Raw genomic sequence first — 9013 nt, 5'->3', positions numbered from 1 at the left:
CTAATACATGGATTAATTATTGCTATGTTCCAAAAATTAGATGTACTCTAATACTATTAAGTAAATGAGGTATCCTCTAACACTATTAAGTAAGTTTAACTATTTTCTCTTCAGCTCAGTAAAGGAATTAAGTTTCTTTAAAAATGTTATATTTGTTAAGATAAATTTCATGACCTAGAGAATAATTTATCTCAAGAAGGCAAATTCCTCACTTCTTAAAGATTACGGATAATCCAAGGCCTTTCTATCTATTCATACTCAAGAAATCTATGCAAGTCCTAGCTGTTCCTATTCACCTGCATAGAAACCATCAGAGACCAGTAGTTTATCATCACTTTTCTTTTGATCTGAATTCAAAATTCACCTTTTCTTAAGGCAATAGGTCACCTTTCTTAGGTCTCTCTTTAGAGACCTTAGTCAACTTGGTTTTAGGGTATCTCTTAAATTTACTGGTCCCCCATGCTGTTCAAGTTTTGTTGCTCAATGAGAAGACATAATATTCTTTGGCAAGTAAAGGTTTGTCCTATGCAGTTCTGTTAATACATACACTTAGATTTATTGGTGGATTATTTTAAATATTGCTACTTTTCTATTAACAGAAGGGACAACTCATAATTGCCTAGTCTTTTTTCCTTGAGAACTATTTATGCCCTGAACATCTTTTAATAGAACTTCACTAGAAAATTTACATTTAATCTTTTTTGTTGATGTTTATGAAACAAGAAAATATCAGGAATAATATTATATAAGGGATATCAAATATGCCTCTATGTGGACACCAGCCACAGACATAAATCAGCCTGAATGCAAGAACTCATTGCATTTAGCTGAACTTGTGATTACTTGGGGGGTATACAAACACACACACACACACACACACACACACACACACACACACACATACTACTAGCCAATCCCCTCTAAGGTAGTTCATCTTTTTTTTTTTTTTTTCCTCAGCAGGACATGATCTGAATGATTATTAAGCAATTGAGTACTTAAAAGTCTTTTTTTATCCCAGAGCAAGATGGCTGAATAGGAGCAGCTCCAGCCACCAGCTCCCAGAACGAGTGACACAGAGGACAGGTGATTTCCGCATTTTCAACTGAGGTACCAGGTTCATCTTACTGGGGGTGCCAGACAATCAGTGCTGGTCAGCTGGTGCAGCCCGACGAGTGAGAACTGAAGCAGGGCGAGCCATTGCCTCACCTGGAAAGCACAAGGGGGAAGGGAATCCCTTTTCCCAGCCAAGGGAAACTGAGACACACAACACCTGGAAAATCGGGTAACTCCCACCCTAATTACTGCGCTTTACCAAAAGTCTTAGCAAACGGCACACCAGGAGATTATATCCCACACCTGGACAGGAGGGTCCCATGCCCACGGAGCCTCCCTCATTGCTAGCACAGCAGTCTGAGATCTAAATGAAAAGCAGCAGTGAGGCTGGGAGAGAGGCACCCATGATTTCTGAGGCTTAAGTAGGTAAACAAAGCTGCCGGGAAGCTCAAACTGGGTGGAGTCTACCCCAGCTCAAGGGGGCCTACCTGTCTCTGTAGGCTCCATCTCTGGGGACAGGGCATAGCTAAATAAAAAGCAGCAGAAACCTTGGCAGAGGTAAATGACCCTGTCTGACAGCTTTGAAGACAGCAGTGGATCTCCCAGCACGGAGGTTGAGATCTGAGACCAGACAGACTGCCTGCTCAAGTAGGTCCCTGAACCCTGAGTAGCCTAACTGGGAGACATCCCTCACGAGGTGCAGATCGACAGCTCACACCTCACACAGCGGGGAACACCACTGAGACGAAGCTTCCAGAGCAAGAATCAGACAGCAACACTCGCTGTTTGGCAATATTGCATCTTCTGCAGCCTCCACTGCTGATACCCAGGCAAATAGAGTCTGGAGTGGACCTCAAGCAATCTCCAACAGACCTACAGCTGAGGGTCTGGACTGTTAGAAGGAAAACTAGCAAACAGAAAGGACACCCACAGCAAAACCCCATCAATTTGTCACCGTCATCAAAGATCAAAGGCAGATAAAACCACAAAGATGGGAAAAAAGCAGGCAGAAAAGCTGGAAATTCAAAAAATCAGAGTGCATCTCCCCCTCCAAAGGAACGCAGCTCATCGCCAGCAATGGATCAAAGCTGGAAGGAGAATGACTTTGACGAGTTGAGAGAAGAAGGCTTCAGTCCATCAAACTTCTCAGAGCTGAAGGAGGAACTACATAACCAGCATAAAGAAACTAAAAATCTTGAAAAAAGAATGGAAGAATGGATAACTAGAATAATCAATACAGACAAGGCCATAAAAGAACTGACAGAGATAAAAATCATGCCACGAGAAATACGTGACAAATACACAAGCTTCAGTAACCGACTCAATCAACTGGAAGAAAGAGTACCAATGACTGAAGATCAAATGAATGAAACAAAGCAAGAAGAGAAATCTAGAGAAAAAAAAATAAAAGGAAATGAACAAAGCCTCCAAGAAATATGGGATTATGTGAAAAGACCAAATCTATGTCTCATTGGTGTGCCTGAAAGTGAGGGGGAAAATGGAACCAAGTTGGAAAACACTCCTCAGGATATCATCCAGGAGAACTTCCCCAACCTAATAAGGCAGGCCAACATTCAAATTCAGGAAATACAGAGAACACCACAAAGATACTCCTCAAGAAGAGGAGATCAAAGATCAAAAGAGACAAAGAAGGCCATTACATAATGGTAAAGGGATCAATTCAACAGGAAGAGCTAACTATCCTAAATATATATGCACCCAATACAGGAGCACCCAGATTCATAAAGCAAGTCCTTAGAGACATACAAAGAGACTCAGACTCCCATACAATAATAATGGGAGACTTCAACACCCCACTGTCAACATTAGACAGATCAATGAGGCAGAAAGTTAACAAGGATATCCAGGAATTGAACTCAACTCTGCACCAAGTGCACCTAATAGACATCTACAGAACTCTCCACCCCAAATCAACAGAATATACATTCTTCTCAGCACCACATCACACTTATTCCAAAATTGACCACATGGTTGGAAGTAAAGCACTCCTCAGCAAATGTAAAAAACAGAAATTATAACAAAATATCTCTCATACCACTGTGCAATTAAACTACAAGTCAGGACTAAGTAACTCACTCAAAACCGCTCAACTACATGGAAACTGAACAACCTGCTCCTGAATGACTACTGGGTACATAACAAAATGAAGGCTGAAATAAAGATGTTCTTTGAAACCAATGAGAACAAAGATACAATATACCAGAATCTCTGGGATACATTTAAAGCAGTGTGTAGAGGAAAATTTATAGCACTAAATGCCCACAAGAGAAAGCTGGAAAGATCTAAAATTGACACCGTTACTTCACAACTAAAAGAAGTAGAGAAACAAGAGCAAATACATTCAAAAGCAGAAGTCAAGAAATAACTAAGATCAGAGCAGAACTGAAGGAGATAGAGACACAAAAAAACCCTCCAAAAAATCAATGAATCCAGGAGCTGGTTTTTTGAAAGATCAACAAAATTGATAGACCGCTAGCAAGACTAATAAAGAAGAAAAGAGAGAAGAATCAAATAGACGCAATAAAAAATGATAAAGGGGATATCACCACTGACCCCATAGAAATATAAACTACCATCAGATAATACTATAAACACCTCTACGCAAATAAACCAGAAAACCTAGAAGAAATGGATAATTTTTTGGACACCTACAATCTCCCAAGGCTAAACGAGGAAGAAGTTGAATCTCTGATTGACCAATAGCAGGCTCTGAAATTGAAGGAAGAATTAATAGCCTACCAACCAAAAAAATCCAGGACCAGATGGATTCATAGCCGAATTCTACCAGAGGTATAGGGAGGACTTGGTACCATTCCTTCTGAAACTGTTCCAATCAATAGAAAAAGAGGCAATCCTCCCTAACTCATTTTATGAGGCCAACATCATCCTGACACCAAAGCCGGGCAGAGACACAACAAAAAAAGAGAATTTTAGACCAATATCCCTGATGAACATCGATGCAAAAATCCTCAATAAAATACTGGCAAACTGAATCCAGCAACACATCAAAAAGCTTATCCAACATGATCAAGTGGGCTTCATCCCTGGGATGCAAGGCTGGTTCAACATACACAAATCAATAAACGTAATCCAGCATATATACAGAACCAAAGACAAAAACCACATGATTATCTCAATAGATGCAGAAAAGGCCTTTGACAAAATTCAACAATACTTCATGCTAAAAAGTCTCAATAAATTCGGTATTGATGGAATGTATCTCAAAATAATAAGAGCTATTTATGACAAACCCACAGCCAATATCATACTGAATGGGCAAAACCTGGAAGCATTGCCTTCGAAAACTGGCACAAGACAGGGATGCCCTCTCTCACCACTCCTATTCAAGATAGTGTTGGAAGTTCTAGCGAGGGCAAGCAGGCAAGAGAAAGAAATCAAGGGTATTCAGTTAGGAAAAGAAGAAGTCAAATTGTCCCTGGTTGCAGATGACATGATTGTATATTTAGAAAACCCCATCATCTCAGCCCAAAATCTCCTTAAGCTGATAAGTAACTTCAGCAAAGTCTCAGGATACAAAATTAATGTGCAAAAATCACCAGCATTCTTATACACCAGTAATAGACAAACAGAGAGCCTAATCATGAATGAACTTCCATTCACAATTGCTTCAATGAGAATAAAATACCTAGGAATCCAACTTACAAGGGGTGTAAAGGACCTCTTCAAGGAGAACTACAAACCACTGCTCAGTGAAATAAAAGAGGACACAAACAAATGGAAGAACATACCATGCTCATGGATAAGAAGAATCAATATTGTGACAATGGCCATACTGCCCAAGGTAATTTATAGATTTAATGCCATCCCCATCAAGTTAACAATGGCTTTCTTCAAAGAATTGAAAAAAACTGCTTTAAAGTTCATATGGAACCAAAAAAGAGCCCGCATTGCCAAGACAATCCTAAGGCAAAAGAACAAAGCTGGAGGCATCACGCTACCTGACTTCATACTATACTAGAAGGCTACAGTAACAAAAACAGCATGGTACTGGTACCAAAACAGAGATATAGACCAATGGAACAGAACAGAGCCCTCAGAAATAATACCACACATCTACAGCCATCTGATCTTTGACAAACCTGAGAAAAACAAGAAATGGGGAAAGGATTCCCTATTTAATAAATGGTGCTGGGAAAATTGGCTAGGCATAAGCAGAAAGCTGAAGCTGGATCCTTTCCTTACTCCTTCTACAAAAGTTAATTCAAGATGGATTAGAGACTTAAATTTTAGACCTAATACCATAAAAACCCTAGAAGAAAACCTAGGTAATACCATTCAGGACATAGGCATGGGTAAGAACTTCATGTCTAAAACACCAAAAGCAATGGCAACAAAAGCCAAAATTGACAAATGGGATCTTCTTAAACTAAAGAGCTTCTGCACAGTAAGAGAAACTACCATCAGAGTGAACAGGCAACCTGCAGAATGGGAGAAAATTTTTGCAATCTACTCATATGACAAAGGGCTAATATCCAGAACCTACAAAGAACTCAAACAAATTTATAAGAAAAAAACAAACAACCCCATTGAAAAGTGGGCAAAGGATATGAACAGACATTTCTCAAAAGAAGACATTCATACAGCCAACAGACACATGAAAAATGCTCGTCATCACTGGCCATCAGAGAAATGCAAATCAAAACCACAATGAGATACCGTCTCACACCAGTTAGAATGGCGATCATTAAAAAGTCAGGAAACAACAGGTGCTGGAGAGGACGTGGAGAAATAGGAACTCTTTTGCGCTGTTGGTGGGATTGTAAACTAGTTCAATCATTGTGGAAAACAGTATGGTGTTTCCTCAAGGATCTAGAACTAGAAATACCATTTGACCCAGCCATCCCATTACTGGGTATATACCCAAAAGATTATAAATCAGGTTATAAATCTGCTATAAAGACACATGCACACATATGTTTATTGTGGCACTATTCACAATAGCAAAGACTTGGAATCAACCCAAATGTCCATCAGTGACAGACTGGATTAAGAAAATGTGGCACATATACACCATGGAATACTATGCAGCCATAAAAAAAGATGAGTTTGTGTCATTTGTAGGGACATGGATGCAGCTGGAAACCATCATTCTCAGCAAACTTTCGCAAGAGCAGAAAACCAAACACCGCATGTTCCCACTCATATGTAGGAATTGAACAGTGAGATCACTTGGACATGGGAAGGGGAACATCACACACCGGGGCCTATTACAGGGACGGGGGAAGGGGAAGGGATGGCATTGGGAGTTATAACTGATGCAAATGACGAGTTGATGGGTGCTGATGAGTTGATGGGTGCAGCACACCAACATGGCACATGTATACATATGTAACAAACCTGCACGTTGTGCACATGTACCCTAGAACTTAAAGTATGAAATAAATAAATAAATAAATAAATAAATAAATAAATAATAAAAGTCCTTTAAAAAAATTTTTTTTAAATTATACTTTATGTTCTAGGGTACATGTGTGCAACTTGCAGGTTTGTTACATATGTATACATGTGCCATGTTGGTGTGCTGCACCCATTAACTAGTCATTTACATTAGGTATACCCTCCTTCCCCCCACCCCATAACAGGCCCTGGTGTGTGATGTTACCCTTCCTGTTTCCAAGTGATCTCACTGTTTAATTCCCTCCTATGAGTGAGAATATGAGTAAGAATATGTGCCACATTTTCCTAAAAAAGTCTTTTTTAAACTTAAAAGACTTTTAAGTACTCAATTACTTTCTACAAACTGACTATTATAAATACTGAAGTATGATAGATAACATGGATACTTAAGAACATGTTCTGATTGATGATTACATGAGACAGTCTGTAAAATAGTAGTCCCATGATAAACTCAAATGTCCAAATACTTGATGAGATTTAAAGAGGTTACTATATAATATTAGCCATTAGATTCATAATCAGAGAAGAGAGAGAGTTGGGCCGAAAATTACATGAGAATTATCTTTCGTGTTTTCATGGTGATTGCATTTTAGTTTCAAAGAAAATCAAATGGGACCTTGAAAGGATGTTACATGAAATCACCCACCACAAAAAGAAAAGAAGAGCCACTTTACTTAGTCGAGATAGAGAGTGAAAAAATTGACTAAAATTAATGGGGGTTTTCTGTGTTTGTTTTACCCATCATCAGTTTTATCCTGGAAACACTGTAAGTAGCATGGACTAAAGTCCACCCCTCAGAGTTCATTTGAACACCTCTAATTACATTTTAAAAAAATCATCTCCTACAGTAGGTTCTGAATATTTTTTATCATTGTTTATTTGGGGGATAACTTGAAGCATTTCATTTCCAGAGAAATACAGCTCTGAGAATAGCAAATTTACATTTACCCCTTTATTCTCAATCAGATATTTGCTAACCAGTCTCTTCAAGGACAGGAGGAGCCCTGTTACTGAAACTACATCAAAGAGCTTTGTAAAATCTTGCTGTTTACTCAGAAACATTTTTCCATATTATAATGAGTAGTATATATAATATTATATGTAATGAATATTATAATGAGTATTATACACAACGAATATTCATTATAATATATACATATTATATAAACATATATATAGGATACTCATATATATGTGTATAAAACTCTAATACTAAACTTAGCAAAGCTCTCAGATCTTCAAACTTTCATGGTCTAAAGTTTTGCTATTGGTTTTACTTACAAGATCAATTTCTACTGGGATTTGCCAACTCTCCCCTTATGATTTACTAACAAACTGGCCAAATCAGATTTGACACCTGATTTTAGTAACTGCCTTACTGCAAATAGACAAAGCTCAATGCTGCAAAGGACTCATGTAATACAGGCATCTCATCAGTACAAAAAATTTGACTCAACATCTTTCTAAACAAAACTCTTACTTGCATGATCTAAAACCTGGAGACCCAGATTTTTCCAAAAGACAACAGATTCTGTTGATGGCTATGAAATCTCATAGAAAAAGACATAATAAGGCACTGTTAACAACTATTATGGAAATTGAAGGTTTAGAGCTGAGATTCTTTTTTTTATTGAGACAGAGTCTCACTCTGTCTCTCAGGCTAGAGTGCAATGGCATGATCTTGGCTCACTGCAACCTCTGCCTCCTGGGTTCAAGTGATTCTCCTGCCTCAGCCTCCTAAGTAGCTGAGATTACAGGTGCATGCCACCACACCTGGCTAACTTTTTTTTAAATATTTTTAGTAGAGACAGAGTTTTACCATGTTGGCCAGACTGGTCTGGAACTCCTGACCTCAAGTGATACCCTTGCCTTGGCCTCCCAAAGTGTTAGAATTACTGGCGTGAGCCACCACGCCTGGCTGAAAGCTGAGATTCTTAGAGCTCTTCTAGAGTGATGTTTAGTCCATTTTCAGACTTCTATAATGATACTACCTGAGACTGGGTAATTTATAAAGAGGTTTAATGACTCACAGTTTTACATGGCTGGGGAGGCCTAAGGGAACTTATAATCATGGCAGAAGGTGGAGGGGAAGCAAGGCATGTCTTACATAGTGGCAGGAGAGAGGGAGGATGAAGGGAGAACTGCCAAACACTTTTAAATTCATCAGTTCTTGTGAGAACTTACTCACTATCACAGAACAGCAGGGAAGAAACTGTCCCCATAATCTGATTTCCTCATGCCGTGTCCCTCCCCTGATACATGGGGATTAGAATATGAGATGAGATTTGCATGGGGACAAAGAGTCAAATCATGCAAAATGACAAGATGGCTTTTATCCAGGACCTCCAGATGACAGCATGAAGTAGACATCATCCTTCAAATATACTTGAAACAAGAGCCAGCTAACCAGGCCATACATTGTATGTTCTGTATGTTCTGTATCTCTCTATCATACCATCTGTTTTCTTTCCTCTTCAATAGTTTAAGGTACTGGATTATTATCAGGCACTTTTAATTCTTA

The sequence above is a fragment of the Macaca fascicularis genome, chromosome 13, assembly GCF_037993035.2.
Source record: "Macaca fascicularis isolate 582-1 chromosome 13, T2T-MFA8v1.1".
Classification (NCBI taxonomy): domain Eukaryota; kingdom Metazoa; phylum Chordata; class Mammalia; order Primates; family Cercopithecidae; genus Macaca; species Macaca fascicularis.
This window is presented reverse-complemented; position numbering follows the sequence as displayed.